General features: G+C 38.7%; 1 pseudogene; it reads right to left on the reverse strand.

Annotated features, from left to right (window-relative positions):
* Positions 1-481: 481 nt before the first annotated feature.
* Positions 482-10,511, reverse strand: LOC116114368 (annotated as a pseudogene).
* Positions 10,512-18,617: the final 8,106 nt, after the last annotated feature.

Here is an 18,617-nt window from a genome sequence, read left to right on the forward strand (position 1 = left end):
CCTGAATCTTTTTAAAAAATAAGCCCTTTTTTTGCAAGTTCTAATATTTTATGCAAGAGATCCTAAGTAGATCGTCATCCAGCACTTCTCAAAAATGTTTGAGAGAAAAGATGTTGGTGAAACTTAACTCATCATTTTACAAATTATTCAAAAAAGGGTAACACAGCAAGTTTTGGACATGATAGATCCATGAGATTGGATCCACTTTTCCCTCAATAGACTGACTGATACCACTACATATTTACCATACAAACCTGATAAAGAAAAGAAAGAATTGCTGATGACTAAACATTGATTAGGTATGTGCAACATATAACAGGGCAGGTTGGGCATAAGCATCAAGAATTGCCCAGTAATCACAGAGCTTTATGCAGCTGCATTTCATGCTTTCCTTGAGAGCTTAATAAATAAGGCCATGAGTACTAAATCACACCAAGTATCACTCTACATTGTGGCAGCAGCAGAAAGATCCTCAGTAATGTTAAATCATCCACTCTTTAGCACTCATTTCAGAGCATATAATCTGGTCCTCTTCCAACCCCATCCGTTAAGACCACTGGTAAGTTCATTGCATATACCAAAGCTGGGGAGGAAACCATTCTCAAGCATCTCTCAGTACCAAATGTATGCTCCACCAAAATCCTTAAGTTCACACATATCCCTTGATCAGTATGTTGTAGTGTGCAGCTTTAGGGATCAATCCTCTGGCCTTCATGTAATTGACAGATCTTGGCCTTCAGTAATTGACAAATTTTTACTTCGGATACTTTTCCCTCTTTTAAGACCCAAAAATCAAAGCTATTATAAGTCACATTGTCTGGACGATTCCTTGGCACCATTTCACTATGCAATGCCAATGCCTTTTGAAGATCTCGATGCTGGCATAACAGTGAATGATTGCATTATACACAGTAGATCAGGAGCCAAATTAGTCTGTAACATTTCACTAATAGTTTCTAACTACAATTCCCCTTTGCGACATCCACTAATAAGAGGATGATAAGTCTTAGAGAGGTTCAATGAACTTCTTCATAATTTCGTATAGCTCAAGATATTCTGAGCATTTCCTGTATCAGAATAACCTGAGATCAGCGAGTATATGTAATCACATCCGGACTAAGAGTCTAAGCACTTTTAGTCATTTGGTGAAGCAGTCTTCAGCTTCCATTAACCTTTCCTTTGCAAAGGCCATATTGGGATTATTAAGTTACAAGTGTTGGACCCATTTTACTTTTCACCATCTCATCAAGAAATCTGAAAGCATCTTTAATCCTCTCCACTTTGCAGCTACCATCAATAAGCATATTATATACTTGAGCAGTAGGAAAAATTCCTATGCCTTCCATATCCCTGAGGACTATTACAGCTTCGAGAAGCTTCCCATCCTTGCACATGCAATTTATGATAGAACCGTAGCTCACAACATTTGGCTTTAACCCATGATTTTCCATTTATTCAAGAATCTGGAAGCACCTATCAAAAAGGCCCATCTGTCCATAGAGATCAATGGTCAAAATAGCTCTATTCACGTGGCCCCTTTTGACAATACCCATTCACAATTGTGTTAAACATAACCTTATCTGGAACAAGCCCATTTTCCATATCCTTCTCCAAAATTTCCTCCGCCTTTTCAACCTTCCCTTCTTTATATAATGCATTCAACAAAATGCCACAGGTATAACTATTAATCCTAACGCCTCTCCCACACGCTTCTTCATGCAAAGCCATCATACCTTACCCATCACAACACCTTAACAACCCATCAAAAAGGATACTACAACTATACCCATCAGGCACAAAGCCATGATCTTTCATTTCCTTCGAAAACCCGTTTAGCCTCTTCCATCTTCTTCGCCCTGCAAAGGCTACTAAGTAAAGAATTCTAAGTAACCAAATTCGCCTCCACATTCTCAATCTTCATTCTCTCTCAATTCAAAAGCCTTCTCCAACTCCCCAACTTTACTATACCCATCAACCAACGTATTATAGGTAACGCTCGTCGCCACAAATTTTCTCCTACACATTTTATCAAACACTTTCTCCGCATCCCGCATTTTCTTCTCTTTACACAACCCACTGATCAAAACATTATAAACAAATACATTAGGACTCGCTCCTCTCCTCATCATAGGCTTAACAATCTCAAAACCCCTATCCAAATCACCCAATTTCACCACGGCTTGAACAGCTTTACCATAAGTAAACCTATCGGTTAGAAAACCCGACCCAACAATCTTCTCAAACAATTCAAGAGTCCTATCAACAAATAGATTACAATTCATCAAACATTCAAGCAAAACACTTAGAGAAGCCAAAGAAGGAAAAATACCGTCTTTTCGAATAGAATAGTAAAGTTGTGTCGCTTCAACGGGCATTTTGGCGGAGGATAAAACCGATAATAACATATCGGAGAAAATGGGTTTTAGATAGTTGCCTTCGCTTAAAACCCTTTAGAGTTTGTTCCAGAGTTTTATGATAGTGGTTACGAGGGTAAATCATTATAGAGATTTTGAAGGGTTTTTAGTAATAGTTTTTAAAACACTCATCCTGTGCTTGATAGTTTATTTTTTAGTGATTCTGACATTTTTTTAAAATAATAAATTTATATATATACCCATAAAAATACCTCAACTTCAATCAATATTTGGGAGTTTTTTTTTCAATTACCAATACTTAATATCAAAGTTCCTTCCAAGTTTAATTTATTTATAAGTTCTAGTTTAATTTATTTTTAAGTTCTTTCATTGTATATTATTTAATTCATCACACAATCATTCGAAATCTGTCATTTTAAGAGAATAAATATGTTACCACAATGTTGGACTTCGCAAATTATCAATATAACAGCCGCAATGGTATTTCTAAAAAACAGTTTTTTTGTTCTTTTCTTCCATCAGTGAAGTAAAGCAATTTTATTTAACAAACTGATAAGGATTCAACCAATCACCTAAACGCAAATAGAAAGAATCAAATAGAGGAAAAACCACCTAATTTTGTAAAACAACTAGTAAAGAAATGCAATTAAATTGTATACAGCGTGCAAAGGAGTTTACCAGATTAAAAGAACAAAAAATTGAAGGGAAAATGAAGAAGAAAGAAAGAAAACCTTCATATCTCTAATGAAGGATTAGAAAGCCTAAGATGAAAGATTCAAAAGCATTATAACAGTCATCTAAAAGTTGAAGATTGAACGGGGTTTTAGGGGGTTTTTAAACCAGTCAAAACCAGTCTATAAAAAATCTGGCAAGCAATGGTTTTTAAACACCTCAAAACCAGTCTAATTAAAAATCTCCCAAAATCAGTGGAAAAAAAAAACTCTCAAGCAGACTCTTAGTAAAACCCTGGTTTAATATTTTAATCTCAAGAGTTACAATGACCCTGAGTGGGGAAAGGCTGGTTGATCCAATCTTACGCACTTTGGCTCGATCTATCGCTTGTAGAGGCATGCCTATTTCCAACCTTTTCTAATCTACCTGTACCCAGGACATGAGGAGAATCAACCAATTCCAGTAAGAACTTCAATGAGTTCCAAAAGTAGCTTTCGATGATGAACCGAACAATTATGAACTTTACTTTAAAAAACTGCAATAATATTCAGTAAGATTTATAAACTAAAACAAACAAACTTACAACAATTGCAACTAATCAATCATTTTCACCACAAACACTTTGCAATCGCTCAAACTAACAATAATATTTCGAAAGAAAATTTAACAAGCTGCTAATGACTCAAATTCAAAAAGCTATGAACGAAACCCTTAAAAAACTGTAATGAATCACACGCCAGAAATCAGATCAAAGAACCAAGGAAACAAAATTGAACCAATCTGTACTCCAATTTTAACTTCGAACACATCAGTCAAACACTATCAAATCAATGACTATAAACCAACCAATCAAAAACTCAATCAAAATAAAATTTGAGTTTAAAAACAACAATCGAATCGTGGTTGATTTGGAGAAAATCTGATTTTTTGTTGTTCCCTAAGTATGATGTCATATAAATGATAAACATAATCACGTCCAATTATCTGCATTGAACAAAAAATTAGTTGGATCATTTCATTACTGTTTATCCAAATCTAATCTCCAATAACAATGTGATGACACATTGCTACCTAAAAAGTTAAATTTATTTATTGCATTTTAGTACCCATTAGTTTGTCTCAAGATGAACAAAACAAAACAAAACAAAAAAGAACTCATGTGTATGTACAATAACACTATGTCCCAATAGATGTACATGAAGGACTTTTAGTTATAAATAAGATATTTAAAGCTGGATATCCTGCTTAATAAGCTAACTTCACTTTCATCTCAATTAGTTTCCCCTATGTGCCATCAGTGCTTTCAGAGCAATAGCTTGCAGATAAAAAACAACCAAGCAGTGAACAGACTTGCAGTTTTAAGGGAGAGCAGAGAGACCTAAAGGGATTAATAGACTCCCGTCCAGAGCAATAAGTCCAGTGCAGTGCATTCCAGTATTCGTTTCTTTTTTCTTTTTCTAAAAATTTTGGAGTTCAACCTTTTACTTCCTTTATACTTTGGTAAAGTATCCAATCCAAATTTTTCCTTTTCATTCGCTTTATGTCAAATAGTTTGGAAAGATTTATTACAATGCAAATTAAGGATTTAAATTCTCACAGGTGAAAAATTTTCAATGAAAACCTTGTGGTGATTTTGAGCCTTTTAGATGACCTGATGTTGCTAATAATAATCTTCTGATGCACTTTATAATGAGTAAAACATAAAACTTAACTATCAACCTGCTACTTTAAACATGTACATGTAAAGGACAACAGTGCAAAATTTGTTTCACTAATTGAACATTTGAGCAAGTAGACACAATTTCATCGCTATAATGTCATAAGGTATCATCTCAGTCAATCAAATCAACATTCATGGGAACTAGATGGTCTAGAAAGATAGGAATTATAGGTAAAAAAAAATGCATTTGGATGAATTTCTTATTGGAGAAAACTATTATATGGTGTTATGAAATTAAAGAAGCACTTTGATCCAATATTATCAACTGCAATATAAGTTGCTTACCCCAACTTTGAAAGGAAAGCGATAAGTTCGTACTTCTACCCTAGAGAAAACTCCGACATCCAATTAAATTTGCTCCCTAAAGAAGCAAATTGACTTATCAAAGCTTCATAATGGTCAAATGAACTAAGAACGTTAAACAACACAAAAACTTTAGCTAACATATTATCTAAGGCCTAGGGATGTACACGAACCGAGCCGAGCATCTCGATACTTGAGCTTGGTTCGTGATGAACAGTAACAAACCGAGTTCGAGGCGAGCTCGAACGAGTCTGAATATCAGTGTTCGAGCTCGAACTCGCAAGTCTTGAGGTGTACTTGAGCTCGAGCTTGCTTAAACAAGCTCGAGCCTGCTCGAGCTCAATAGCAGCTTGTGAACCACAAAGAAGTTGCAACTCTAAAGGCCAAACTCACCCATAATTCAACACAATCTTCCATTTCCAACACCAACAATCTTCCAAAACAACATAATTTAACACAATCTTCCATTTCCAACACTAACAATCTTCTAAAACAATAATGAAATGACAAGTTTAAAGTTCTTAGATGAAATATGCATTACAAGTTTAAAGTTCTTAGATGAAATATGCATTACAATTGTTTGAGACATTTGTTGGATGTGATATGCATTTCTTGCACAAACACAACTACAAAAGGGTAGACAGTAGACAGTGCACTCCATGAAGCTATGTATAAACACATGAAGCTATATACAAACACAAAAGGGTTGTTGTTTGTCATTTGAAAACTAGAAAATAAAATGAAGTTTCAAAACTTGCAAATTGGCCCTCTGAGCTCGCTGAAGCTCGTGAGCCTATCGAGCCGAGCTTAGGCCAAATCGAACTCAGCTCGATCCCTTTGACGATCCACTTGAGCTCACACTCAACTCGACTGGCTGCAAGTTGAGTGCGAGCTTTTGATGAGCCGAGCTCGAGTAGCTCGTGAGCTACTCGACTCGTCTCTTATTCCTACTAAGGCCAGATAGAAGTTACAAGAGGTGGAAGATACCAAGACAAAACCTCACTTTTGTTGCAAGTTAATACAAACAATTCTGTGACAAAATAAGAATAGCATCCATAAAAACATCAAACTAAACAGTAAACTGAATTCAGATATCACAAAAGCAAGTGTTAAACATTGATAGAACCCCCTGCTAATTCAATCAACTTCACCAGCAAATAATTCCCCGAACATAGATTGACAAAAAACCAATTCCACAACAGACTAATATTATATTGAAATTAAAGGAAAACAAATATAGAAATGCAATAACAAGAACAGATAGATCCCAGCAATTCGAGGAGCTAGGGAACTTCGGCCGCAGGAACCAACTTAAAGTTCACTCGACGTACCACCCTTAAATCGATAGGCAAACAAAATGACACCTTTCAAGACATTATATGGCAGAGATCCTCCTACCATTCTCAAGTTTACGGACTGCCCCTCTGTAGTAGAAGAGGTTAATTAGCAAATGCGGGAGTGTAATTCACTTTTGGATGAACTCAAACATAATTTTGCCGTGGCACAGGGACAAATGAAAGCATATGCCAACTTGCACCGACCTTTAAAGGCTCCCCATGAGTAAAAAGGTGTCCATGAGTCCACCCACTAATACCAATTCAGTGCTCTGCCCTCTACGCATACAGTGGTAACCTCCACCATCTCTACCTCTTCGTACCAATTGATGTTAAAATATTGGTATACCCTAAAAGTCCACCCATAAGGATCATTTCCATTGAATATTAACAGTTCCAATTCTTAATCTTCCTATCCTCTTTTCCCAACTCAGAACTGTTTTTGTTTGGATCGTGGCCACTATTCTCGCTGTTGTTCTGACTCTCCGACGATGATGTATTTTATGTCTTGCAATTTCACGCTTCATCGCGTTCCTCTCTCAATGCATCAGCTCACGCATCTCAAGTAAGTATTCTTTCACACTTCCTAAATCCTACTTCATTGATCCCACTTCCTTCTCTAAACTGTCAACTCTACTTTCCATTCTAGTGTGTGCCATCAGCCAACCGAGCTCTGATACCAAATTGATAGAACCTCCTGCTAATTCAATCAATTTCAGTAGCAAATAATTCCCAGAACACAGATTGACAAAAAACCAATTCCACAAGAGACTAATATTATATTGAAATTAAAGGAAAACAAGGATAGAAATGCAATAACAAGAATGGATAGATCCCAGCAATTCGAGGAGCTGGGGACCTCCCAAAAGACTCTTAAAAAATATATCCTGCCTCAAGAATAACCCTCTTCTAATATACTGTTTACTCCCAAAAATTATTCCCCTCTAACCAACTGTATTCCCTCAACACGTGGACAATTATAACAATTATAACAACCCTCACTACATCACACTTCCAGCACCCTTTTTACCCTTGTGCCCCCCTAGTTGGTAAGCCTTGCTAACCGGAGGTCTATCAAACATACAAATTGCTAATGGAAACAAGTGTTATAAAAAGCATAGCTAATCAATCATGAAGATTTCAAGCATACATAAGCAAACTTGAGTGCTTGTACAAGAATGTTTTTGTGTAGTGCATAATGTGATACGATAAATATAAAGATGGAAAAGAGATGAGTTGCCAAGGTTACGCGGATGACTTATACAATATGTCAAAACACTAAAGATGAAAAAAATAGATAAGCAAAGTATAATTATCGTAAAATTATAACTACAAATGAATAAGAATAGACAAGTGTAAACAACAATTATCGAGGTGTAGGTGTCTATCTCAAGTAAAAATTCTAAATATATGGAACTGACAAGTAAATAAAAGGAAACAAAGAGAGAACAGAATTTAAAATGTTTTTTATACTAAATGACTTTTATCTGGTTAGAGTTGCTTTCACTTTTTGCAGTAAGACAAATACAATTGAATCCATTCGGCAAGTATAATCTTAAGCTCATGGACCTCCGTGAACGAAATAGAGAAGCAACAGGAACAAAAATAATAATAGTAAAACAAAACAAACAGTAAACAAAGAAATTATACGCGCAATTTACCCTGGTTCACCCAATGTGGGCTACGTCCAGCTGAGTCAATATTATTGAAATATGCCTCACCTCTCTCGTTTATAATGAATGAATTGCTCTCTCCCCATAACAAGAGAAAAGTATGTTTATATACTAGGTTTAAGAGATTAAACCTAGTTTTACAAGAATTCTTATTCCTAAGCCCAACCCAAAAAGGAATTAATAACTTAAAAGGAATCCTACAGCGGTTATACATGGAAAAGCCCAAAACCGCCTACGGGCTCGGGGGCGCTGCCCCTGCGACCCCCGCCCGCTCACCGAGTGCGTCTCCGTTACCCATTAATGCTGAAGTAGTCGACAACTCCAACATTCTCCCACTTGGCGAATACTTCACACAATGAAGGCCTACCTCATCAACACACCATGTAAACTTTGCTAAGGTCACAGCCTTGGTAAGAAAATCTGCAACATTAACAAGTGTATCAACCTTCTCTAACAACACCAATTTTTCCTCCACCTTTTGCCTGATGAAATGGTATTGTATGTCAATGTGTTTTGATCGCGAATGAAAGGCAGGATTCTTGGCTAAGTAAATAGCCCCTTGATTGTCACATCCAATCTTCACAGCATCAAGCTTGAAGCCAAGCTCTAAACTCAATCTTTGAAGCCACATAGCTTCCTTGCCAGCATGTGTCAATGCCATGTATTCTGCCTCAGTCGATGACAAAGCCACAGTACTTTGGCCTTTTCTCATCCAACAACAGCAGCACCAAATAAAGAGATACATACCCACTTGTGGAACGCCTACTATCGAGATCACCTCCCAATCAGCATCCACAAAACCTATCACATCATAGCTCATCCCCAGTCGCCATGCCTCCATAACATATGTTAAATCCGAGGTGCCACAAGATATCTAAGAACCCTCTTTACAGCACTCCAATGCTCCTTACCAGGATTTGACTAAAGCGACTCAAAACTCCCACTGCTTGTGCATATCGGTCGTGTGCACACCATGGCATACATCAAACTACCTACAGCACTCGCATATGGTACATGTGTCATTTCTTCAGCATCTTCCTCAGACTTGGGACACTGATCAGTAGACAATTTCACTCCAAAGTCATAGGAGTCTTCACAGGTTTGTAGTCTACCATGTTAAATTTCTTCAACACCTCCTCGATGTACTTTCTCTGCCCTAACCACAATTTACAACTCTGCACGATCTCTAGTAATTTGCATACCAAAAATAAAATTTGCAGCCCCAGATCCTTCATGTCAAATTGTGCAGCCAACAAACCCTTCACAAATTTATCAACTCTTTGCTATTCCCTATCAGCAACATATCATCTACTATAAGGTTAAATAACAAAGACATTTTCTAACCTTTTACATAAACACAGTGATCCACGTTGCTGCGGCTAAAACCATGCTGAAGAACATAGGAGTCGAACTTTTGGTTCCACATCCTTGGTGATTGTTTAAGCCCATACAAAGACTTCCTCAACCTCCACACCAAGTCTTCCTTCCTCTTTACATACAAACCCCTTAGGTTGCCTCATGTAAATTTCCTCCTCTAAATCTCCATGTAAGAATGCCGTCTTTACATCAAGTTGTTTAATTTCAAGATCAAACGCAGCAGCATAGATAAACATACCTGATTGATGTTAACTTGGCCACAGGAGAGAAATCTCCCACCATATCAACACCCTCAATCTGCGAGAATCCCTTTGCAACAAGTCTCGCCTTATACTTTGCAATTGTCCCATCTGCCTCAACTTTCTTTTGAACACCCACTTGCAACCATTGCCTTTATATCCTTAGCAATTTACATAGGATCCATGTACTATTCTTGTCCAGTGACTGCATCTCATCATTCATTGCAACCTCCCACGATTTGCATCTTCCATGCTCTTGCTTCATTACATTCCTAGGTTCATCACCCAATCATATTCAGAGCATGTAATCCACTCAATGCACTTAGAGAGAAACGAACTGGTGCCTTTCTAACTCTTGTAGATCTCCTCAAAGTTGATGGCACCACAACTTCATCATCAAAATCATCCTCAAATCATCCACAGAACCTCATCAGCCACACTATACAGTTTCTTCATGGTCAGATTCTATAGACTCTAAATTTTCATCTCTGCAGCAACATTTGGAGTCATCTCCTCCTCTTGCTCTACTGTAGTCACATCAAACTGAATTTTCTTTGACTGCTCAAGATCTTCAAGAGTTCCCACTCGTTGTTTTACCTCTCAAAGATTACATCTCTGCTGTTATAATGCTTCTACTCACAGGATTCCCACACTTGTATCCCTTGATGCATCCTTGAACCCCACAAACTTGCACTTCTCAAATTTACTGTCAAGCTTGCTTCTCTTCTCCTTGGTACATGCCCATACGCATCACAACCAAAAACTCGATAAAAAGACAGATTAGGTTTCTTACCATACAAAGCTTTATATGGCGTCATGTCTTTAACAGAAGAATGTAGACCGATTCTTCAAATACAAGCCATCGCTGTAGCTTCTGCCCAAATTCAGACCCCAAATCTGTCGTATTCACATGCTCTAGCCTTCTCTAACAGTGACCGATTGAGACGTTCAGCCACTCCATTTTGTTGAGGTGTGTAAGTGTAGTTTTTTTCTGCATTCCATGTGTCCCACAAAATTGCTCAAACTTACTAGAGCAAAACTCACCGCCATTATCATTTCGCAAAGCTCTAATCTTCCTGTCAAACTGATTCTCAACTAAGCTTTAAATTCCCGAAATTTCTCAAAAGCCTCAGACTTGCTGCGCATGAAATAAACCCAACAGTATCTAAAAATCATCAATAAAGAACATAATACCTGGATTTACCAACAGATTCCACTGGATGGGCCCAAAAACTCACTATGAATTAACTCCAGTTTTTTTGTTGCTCTCGTGCCTGTCGATTGAAAACTAACTCGATTCTGCTTGCCCTGTAAACATTCCTCACAAAACCCAAAACTCATGGAACAGTTAGGAATACGTCAGCATATTCTAAGTCACCAAATAGACAAAGCCGACTCTCCAATGTGCCCCATTCGCTGATGCCCAAATGTTGCAGAATCAAGTTCTTTTTCAGCCTCCTTTTCCGAAACATAACCACCCAAAGAGGAATTTCTTACAATTGATGCTTGCAGCCTGTATAATGTCACAGTCACTCCTCGTGCAATAACCTAGATCCCCGAGTCATCTTACAGGATGTTTCGTCACAATTGAATACATACCTCGTTAGCCATTGTTCCAACAGAGAGCAGATTCTACTCATACCAGGGATGTGCATCACTTCAGGGAGCGTCCCACTAACCATCATGCAACCTCAACCTGATTTTCCCGTGGCCAATAATCTTCACAGCAGTATCATCTCCTAACAGAACGTTCCTCCATTGTTTGTCTCATACTCACAAAACCATTCCTTGTGAGGTGTCATATGGAACGACGCACCAGTATCACATACCAAACCGATTGGTCTGATCCAGCCATACATGCAGCAGCCACATACATATCACCATTTGATTCCCGTTTGTACGAGGTTTCAGCTTCTTCCCCTTCACTGGTTTTTTCTGCAGTCTTTCTTAAAATGCCCAAATTCCTGACATCTCCAGCATTTAATCTTACTTTTATCCTTGCTCTTAGATCTACCTCGCGACTTTCCCCTGTCGCCAGACTTTTAGAATTCCTATCAAGGTTTCGTCCCCTAGCAGTTAAAGCATCCCTAGACGAACCCTCTGAACCTCTTCGCCGCATATCCTCTGCCAACATATAGAACATACAGATTCCCACACGTCTGTGTCAATCCTCCACCACCATCGCAACAATCAATTGTCCCACTATCAGGCAGCGAGCATAACAATGTTACCACTTCTCAGATTCGGTGAGTTACATCCACAGCCACAGTTGATTCACCAGAGTATTAAACTCATCCAGATGTGCAGCAAGAGAATCCCCATCATGCATACGGAGATTGTAGAGTTTCTTGCGACGAACAGCACGTTCACCAAAGACTTACTCAGATACACATTTTCCAGCTTCTGCCATAAACCTTTAGCCGTATCCTGATCCATCACATTCGTTAGAATAGAGTCCTCAAGACAGATGCGAATCAAACCTCTGGCTTTCCGATCCATCTTGTCCCATTCAGCAAGTGCGGCACGATCATCGCTGATAATTCTCCTTCAGCAGGTTTAGACCCAAGTGTACTTGACAATCCAGTTCCAGACGTTTCACTCGTTGTACACGCGCAGTCCCGACTGTTGGCCTATCATTCACAATTGCACCCCCACAGGTCCCTATCAACAGGTAATCCTCCATCCGCAGTTTCCAGAGCTCGAACGTTTGCGTCGACTTCTCAATCTCAACCTTTGATCCCGCCATCTCTAAATCACATCTAACAGAACCTTGCTCTGATACCAATTGAACGAAATAGAGAACAGAAGACAAAAATATAATAGTAAAACAAAACAAACAGTAAACAAGAAATTATACGTGCGATTTACCCTGTTTCACCCAATGTGGGCTACGTCCAGCTGAGTCAATTTATTGAAATATGTCTCACCTCTCTCGTTTACAGAATGAATTGCTCTCTCCCCATAACAGAGAAAAGTATGTTTATATACTAGTTTTAGAGATTAACCTAGTTTTACAAGAATTCCTATTCCTAAGCCCAATCCAAAAGGAATTAATAACTTAAAGGAATCCTACAGCGGTTATACATGAAAGCCCAAAACCGCCTACGGGCTCGGGGGCGCTGCCCCCGCGACCCCCGCCCCTCACCGAGTGCGTCTCCGTTACCCATTAATGCTGAAGTAGTCGACAACTCCAACATCTCCACTTGGCGAATACTTCACACAATGAAGGCCTAGTGCGTCTCCGAGTGCGTCTCCGTTACCCATTAATGCTGAAGTAGTCGACAACTCCAACCTCTGACATCTTCATGTTCGTTCAATCCATGGTGGTACAGACATATTCGTGTACATAAAATTTATACAAATCTAATAACAGAAAAATCATCAATCTCTCAAAATAAATACGGACGACACGTAGATCTGAAGCACCTTAACATCCATTTTCAACATAGATCATGACCAAACCCCAATCTCTACTACAAACAATATAATTCATGACAAAGGCTTCATCTGCCAGGTGGCACATACATGAATTACGGATAAGACTAAACCTCAATTGCATAATCTATACTTCTATACATACAAGAGAGGAATAGAAAACGTCTAAAATCCCTCGATGAGGAACTATGATTTGACTCTCCTTCCACTCGAAATATTTCCCATTTATTTAAAACGTAACCACAAGATCATAAGCAACAAAAATATGAATTAGAAGCAAATTGAGATTATTGAAGAGAGATTCAGTTGAAAAAAAATAAAAAAAAATAATAATATATCATGGAAAAAGCAAACCTGTTTCAGATCTAGTTTCATGTTCTTAAAAGACATCTAAAGTGTTTTGCATCAGATTCACCTCTCATCTAACGTAAGTTGATAATCGAGCCACTTGCTGGAAAGAAGAGCTCAACTTTTCTCTTTCGCCATTTCAACTCCCGCTTTTTTCTGGAAATTTGGATCCTAATTTGTTTTTAAACATAATTAATTTTAGTTGTGTTTTACAACTTTAAAATTTAATTTTAAATTATTCGTTAACATACACTATACATTACACCACACACAAAAATAAAATAAATAAAAATAATAAATAAAACGTGGTATAAAAATTCTCAAGAGTTCGGTAAGAAAAAAAATGTTTTTAATTATAAATAATGTATTTATTGCTAATATATTTATTAGTTTTTAATTATAAACTTTATAGATATAGTAAAAAATAATCATTTGTTAACAAGTGAGGAAGTTTTTGGCAGGATGGGAACAATTTTAAATTTTATTTTGCATTTTTATTTTATCGAAAAATAAAGGTTATTATCTTCAAATTTAACCATTTTCGGAAGACCCATTACCCACAGTACAGAACACTTATTGTCCTGAAATTTTATGAGGAAAAGAAGGCCCTTAAAACTAAAAGTGGGATAATAACTTCAAATTCTGACGACAGTTAAAAATACCAAATTTTTTTATGCCGAAAAACAAACGCTATTATCTGAAAATTTAGCCATTTCCAGGAGGCCGGTTTCCAACCATATATAACTTTTGTTGTCTTCAAATTTTGCAAGCAAGCTAAGGAAAAAGGCTACTTCAATGTGTGATAGGGACTTCAAATTCCGAAGACGGCCCAAAATATCAATTTTTTATGTCGTAAAAGGTTATTGTCTTCAAATTTAGTGATTTTCGGAAGTGTCATTTTGCAAAAATACAAACTCTTATTGTCTTCAAATTTTGTGAGGAAACTAAAGTAAGAGGCTCCTTCAAGGTGGGATAATGACTTCGAAATTCGACGATGCTTGATAATACCTGTAGACGTAAAAATCTACATGTACAGAAGGAGGGATTGATCCCATGAAGTTGAGGCCACTAGCGATCTGCTGTACCTGCACACGTAAGGAAACAAACGTGAAGCGACGGAAAACATCGGGGTGGTGTTTGCCATAAGTACTCCGACGCTCAAGTCAGCAAGGCTGAAAGAGGCTAATTTAGTGAGGGCTAAGGAGAAGAGAGCTTACCAGAAGTCTAGTTGGGGACTGTGACTACGGTTGTAATGCGAAGTTCTCAAGCGGGAACTCCTGGGTCTGAAGGTGTAATGTAATCTCCCTTTGTGAGAGGGTTGGCCTCTGTTTAAATAATGATTGTCTGGTCTCCCAATCCTGGTGGGATTGGAAGTTCTCATAGTAATCGTTCCTCCCATGGATGTATCTTTTAGCCCCCTTATCATGGCGTGAAAGGGAGTCCGAGTGTGATTCAGATACGGACCTTGGAGGAATTGGGATAATAGTGGACTGTCTTATCAGAGTTCAAGTAGGAGTGTGATCCGTAGATGACCGTGGGCTCCGAATTGGACCATAGGCCTAGATGGTGTGCTGGGATCAGGAGGCCTGGGTCTAAATGGTGTGGACCGACTGTACTTTATACCGCATGGGCCTCATCTAGGGAATTCTGGCTCGAGCCGCATCGGGACTGGGCTTAGGCTTTCATCTTTGTCAAAAGGGCCGAGGACATTTTTTGGCCCTAACAATTTGCCCCCCACTCTCTGAGTTAAGGAGTGCTTAACTTAGAGAGTAGGCATTGTCCGAGGTGTCTCCGGTCGCCCTTCGCAGTCGACTAATTGCTAACGAGATCGCGCTAGGAGTTAGTGACGACCTCGGTGTAGCTAATCGGTCGGATGGGGGCGACATGTGGTCAAGAGTCACTCGGTCCCTTTCGCCGAGTTGGGAAGTTCACCCAGCTCAAGGGGATGTAGTCAATCGGTGTGTCCGACCGAGTGTAGAGATGAACAGGTTACCTATTGCAAGTACCTTCAATCGGTATGTCCGGTCGATGAATGAGTAAACTGGTTACCAACTGAAGGTGTGTTCGCTCAATGTATTAAGCTGAATGAGAGGATGAAATCAACTCGTCCGACTAGCCTGACCACATTGAGGATAAGCGAGTGATCCCACAAAGATGTCCTTACTAGGTGCCATTGGGTCGAACGGGTTATATTGGGCCCAACATTGCTGTTAAGGCTCTGGCTAAACGGTCAGATCCAAACCAAGGTTGTGCGAATGCTAACACATGCTTCATTACCCACTCATCCATTAGAGGAGACCGAATAGCCAGGAATATTTTTTGCCTCGCTCATTTTGAGGCAAACATAGGGTAAACTATTCCAGGCTAGTCACCTCGACTGGGAGAATCTCTTAGACAGGTGAAGCATCGAGGAGTGTCTGCTTCGTTGCGAGGGTTGGCGTGTTGAAACGTGTTGGTTTGGTTGGGTAGGACGGGCAATTCAGCGTGGCTTTCGTATGGTGTTACAGTTTCCTAAGTGGCGTGGATCTCTTCCACGTGCACGGTGGTGATCCGATCTTCGTTTTTGGCAGGAAATTGAAGAGTCACTTTGTCCCTTGGCCAATTGCGGGCTGCCACGTGTCTTGCTTTGTCAGACTTCTTCCATAAAACCGAGGGAGTGGACTATTCATCTTCATTCACGTTTTCGTCCATTTTTCTTCAGTTTCTCCAGTTTTTCTTCTTTCGTTTCAACTCTCTTCAGTGGCGGTGGTTTTCTCTAGTGGATTCTGACTTACTCACGGTAATCTCTCTATTTTACGCTGTTTTCTTTTGTGTGTTTTGTTCCTCTTTGCGTGAGTTTTTGGTAGAGCTGGGGGTGTTTTGCTTGGTTTTGAGAGATTTTCGAAAAGATTTCCAGGGAAGATTCGAATTTTGGGTTAAACGGAGAATAGGAAGGGTTTTTCCAGTGACTGAGTTTTTGCGTTTTGGAAGATAAGCTTGACTTTTGGAGTTTTCTGTTCGACTCATCCCAGCCTATTTGATCGAGTCGAGCACGGTGTTTAGCTAGGTTTTTGAAATTTGGTTGTCATTCTGAGTCGGTCGGTCTCTAGGATCGGGTGATTGGTGCTTGTCCGAGCCGAGTTAAGGACCAGGTACGAAATTGGGAGGATTTGGTTTTGTTGGTCGATCGGTGGTATAGGACGATGGAATCTTTAGGCTTAGGCTGAATTTGTGAGTCTATCAATGGCGTGGGGCGAGCGGGACAAAACAGTTGCTGATTCTAGAGGTTAAGTCAGTCGGTTGTGTGGGACGATTAGCGAACTTGCGGGTGTTGGAAAGATAGTTCGGTCAGTGGTGAGGGTCGATTAGTGACCTCGGGTTTTGAGAAGTTAAGGTTATGGGCTCGAATAGGCTGGTCGGTGGTGCAGGGCGAACAGTGTTCCGATACTTAGGTTTCACGGAATGAAGATTGTGGAATTGAATCGGTCGGTCGGTTAGGCAGAGTGGACAAGTTGAAAATGTCTGGTTCGGGGTCGAGTGGATCTAGTGGGGCTGGGGCAAATGTCGGGAACCTAGTTAGTAAATTCACGTTTTATACGCGAATTATATGGCTGGCCATATAATTCCCATATAAAACGCGAATTCACGTATTTTATTAAGGCTGCCGTATAATTTGTGAATTATATACCCTATCCGTATAATTCACGAATTATAGGTGAATTTTTGCTGAATTTTTGCAGGCAAAAAAATAATTAAATGATAAGGCAAAACGACGTCGTTTTGGTGGGGTTTGACTAAAATTAAAGGAAATCTCCTTCTCCTTTTCCTCGATTCTCTCTTCAACAGTCTTCATCTCTTCTTCAAATCTTCAACAATTCAACTCTCTTTTCTTCATCTCTTGACTCTTTGAGTCTTGATCTCTTTTTCTCTCCTCTTTTTAACTCTTTTCTCCAAGCTTTAAGTCCAAGACTTCAACTCTTCAAGACTCAAGCTACACACTTCTTCTCTTCTCTTTTTAACTCTCTTTGAATCTTGTATGTTGGTGATTTGCTTGTGTTTGTGCTGGTGTGTGAGTAGTAGTAATAGGGGCTGGTGGATTGATAAATTTGTTATGTTAATGGATTGATAGATTTGTTTGAAACATGTTTGATGAAACGCTTGTGAGAGTTATATTTGGTATCTGTTTTAACATAATATTTTATTTAGTTTTGTTGTTTTGTGTTGTATGGGTCAAAATGAAAAGACTAAAGATCATCTGTGAAAGCAAAAGGTAAAGGCAAAACTGCAAAAGAAAAGCATGAATTCATAAAAATAATATTGTCGGGCTTGGATTTGGAATTGGCAGATACTTAAAGAAGAAGAAAAACGCATCAAATCATCAGCTTGCAACCAACGCCAACTGCAAATTGTAAACCCATGTGCACTCTGTCATGTTTTCAAATTTCATAACACTATTATTATTTGACTTTGAATGCATTTTCCAATTAAATTCAGAACATAAAATTAAGAAAATAAAACAACTATACTAATTGGAATCCAAATTTTTTATGTGTAGCTATAAAATTACGGCTAAAAATACTAATCTTAGTTATTGTTCAAAGTATACTTTAAATAAAAAGGAAAATAAATTGTAGGGTCGACCACAATGGATTACTTAAATCGGGATATTTTGAAAAGTGCTAAATCCAAGATTGTTATTGCCGTATTTTTCAAAACGTATTATTGATAATGTGTCATATTAAACCCATATATATTCGTATCATATTTTTTCTGTATCCGAATTTTATGACTGAATTTTTACAAACGTATTTTTCACCATTTGCCATATCATACCCGTAAAATTCCCGTACCCTTTTTTTGTCGTACCCGTATTTACTAACTAGGATCGAGAATGAGTACGAAGTGCCACGACCACGGTGATGATGCTTGAAGGGGGCGTTCCGATAGTTATATCGACTAGTGTGAATGTAGTCGCCCAAGGGATGAGTGCTGCTATTTTGAGTTATCCGGATAGGCAAGGGGGGAGTAGGGAAGACTCCAAATGAGTTGATAGTCCATCCTCATCCGGAAGTGGCTCTGAGGACGAGCTGAGTCGGCAAGGCAGTGGGATTCTAAATAGGGATTATTCACCTGTGTTTAAAGATAATGACATGTGGTAGATC

The sequence above is a fragment of the Pistacia vera genome, unplaced genomic scaffold, assembly GCF_008641045.1.
Source record: "Pistacia vera cultivar Batoury unplaced genomic scaffold, PisVer_v2 Contig71, whole genome shotgun sequence".
NCBI lineage: Eukaryota > Viridiplantae > Streptophyta > Magnoliopsida > Sapindales > Anacardiaceae > Pistacia > Pistacia vera.